The 2,528-nt window shown below is 47.0% G+C and overlaps 1 non-coding gene across 1 annotated transcript; it reads left to right on the top strand.

Moving 5' to 3' along the window:
- Positions 1-1,914: 1,914 nt before the first annotated feature.
- Positions 1,915-2,021, top strand: LOC129400466 (U6 spliceosomal RNA). The gene has a single exon (XR_008627705.1). It is a non-coding gene; the product is annotated as a U6 spliceosomal RNA (small nuclear RNA).
- The last annotated feature ends 507 nt before the right edge of the window (positions 2,022-2,528 follow it).

Genomic DNA, 2,528 nt, shown 5'->3' with positions numbered 1-2,528 from the left:
TGCCTAAGAGCTATTTTTTTTAATTTTATTTTATCACCATGTGGAAAGTTACAAAGTTCTCGGATTTATGTCTCAGTTATACCGTATTCAAACACCATCCCTTCACCCGTGCCCATATTCCACCACCAAAATCCCCGGTATACCCCCCGCTCCCCACCCCAACTGTATAACTGATGAATTTCACTTCATTTTCTCTTCACCTTGATTCCGTTCCATATTTCAACACAAAACTCACTATTGTTGTGGGAGTTATACCCCCAAACAAGATAGCCCTATTAAGGAAGCATTTGATAATTAGTTTTCCATTAAAAGATTGTATGTTTTCAGGTTTTAGAAAAGGTCGCGTGGCCGTGTTAGCAGCCAAGCGGCTCGGATGTGTCCCAGTCCTGAATCCCGGAGCCATGTTAGTTGCTGCTCAGTGTCACCAGGGCTCCATCTGGAGAAGGTGTTCTGGCTGCACCTCCTCCTTCCGGCTCCCCGGTATTGTTGGCCCCAATTTGGGTCCGGAGCATTTTCCGGGCCGCGTTGCTCACCAGAACGCCTGGCGCTTCTCTGTTGATTGTGGCAAGATGGCGCCGAGGGTGGGTTGAGGGCATGACTTCCGGCGGCCGCAACCTCTTGGAGTTTTGGGCTGGCACCACCCCACTCCAGTGCCCCCCCTGCGGCTCGGATGTGTCCCAGTTCCGAATCCCGGAGCCTTGTTAGTTGCTGCTCAGTGTCGCCAGGGCTCCATCTGGAGATGGTGTTGTGGCCCTAAGAGCTATTTTGACGTCTTTTCCAATTGCTTGTTGTCACCTATATGCTTCCTGCAGCTCATCTTCAAGGTCGCTGATTCTTTCTTTGGCTGTAGCCATTCTACTATTGAGGGCACACACTGAGTTTTTAATTTCATTTACAGAATCCTTTGTTTATAGTTTTTTTTTAATTTCTGCTCTTAGTTTTTCCTGTATTTTCTCGGCTGTCTGTTCCATTGTTTCTTTCATGCCCTCCTTTAATTTACTGGATGTCTATTGAAACGTTTCTTTGAGTTCATAGAGCATTTTCAACATTTTATCTCTGAATTCTTTATTGGCGAGATCATATTTGTAGGTAATGCTTGTTGAGGCATCTGGGCCCTTTTCCTCATCTTCTCCTAATGGTGGTGATTTTCTCTGTTTCTTCATGTTCTTATAATAGTATGGTGTTGGGACCTTTGAGTTCACTATCACGATTCACCTCTAATTGCGAGAAAGGGTTCTGGATCAGCTTAGTCTATGGTGGTCACCTTTTCCCTCTTCTAGAGTATTACCTTCCTCTCAGGTGCTCCGCAGGGGCATATGTGAGGTCTCTACTGAAGCTTCAGAGGATGTGTTCTTTTGTATTGGACTTATAGAGCTTCTTGTGATGCCAGTATTATGGTGCAATAAGAATAGGCTACTGGACTATTGGCCTAATATGTTTGAGAGGGCCAGGATATTCTACACATAATTAGGTGATGGAAATGGAGATGTGAATCCAGAGTGCCAGGAGAGCCTAAAGTATCTGTGGCCCCCAAATAGGCCATGTCCACTTTGGCAGAGACCACGCCCACTACTGCGATGTGGTGCCTGGCAAGGAGGGGGGGAGCAGGAAATGGCTGCCTGGGGCCAGTTCGCTGACCTGCTGGAGGAAGCAAACCAGGCGCAGCACTGGAGGGTGGTGCTGGGGCCAATCGGTGGCACTTGAGGGGGGTAGGTGCTTGGGGTCCGAAGGGACGACGGGGGCACAGGCACGGGGAAAATGGTGGCCAGAGCCGGTTCACTGACCTGCCAGATGGAGTAAATCAGGCGCCGCGCTGGAGGGTGGTGCCAGGGCCCCTATTCTTATTTTTTGAGACCTCTCTCCATAAAGCTTTCCATAGAGGCTGAACCAGATAACTCTTAAAAACTTCCCAAAGTACTCACTTCATCAGCACACATACTAAAATTGGAGTGATACAAAGAAGATTAGCATGGCCCCTCCTCAAGGATGACATGCAAATTCATAAAGTGTTTCATATTTTTAATGCAAATACAAGTTTGGGACTATCTGGCATCCCATATTACAAGGCTGGGGTGGGGGGAGGGGAAGCGTGATCTTCTGAGAAGTGGCCTCTTATGTGGCAACCAGTTAGTGTCCCCCATCGCATTAGAATCACAGATTAACTTCTTATTCAGAACCCACTAGGGCAGTTCGACACCTAACTTAATTTTTTTTAATTTTTAAAATTTTATTGAATCACCATGAGATAGTTACAAGATCTCATGTTGGGTTACAATTTCACAATGATCAAACACCCATCCCTCCACCAGTCCACATTCCCCACCACCAATATCCCAGGTATAACCCCCCTTTCCCACCCTCCCCCTGCCTCTAAGGAAGACAATATTGCCCATACTCTCTCTCTACTTTTGGGCATTATAGCTTGCAACACAGATACTGAGAGGTCATCATGTTTGGGCCATTATCTACTTTTGGCATGCATCTCCCCTCCCAACTGGTTCCTCCAACCACCATTTTCCTAGTGATCC

Source organism: Sorex araneus, chromosome X (genome assembly GCF_027595985.1).
Source record: "Sorex araneus isolate mSorAra2 chromosome X, mSorAra2.pri, whole genome shotgun sequence".
Lineage (NCBI taxonomy): Eukaryota > Metazoa > Chordata > Mammalia > Eulipotyphla > Soricidae > Sorex > Sorex araneus.
The sequence above is the reverse complement of the archived record's forward strand: the minus strand, read 5'-3'. Positions and strand labels throughout refer to the sequence as shown.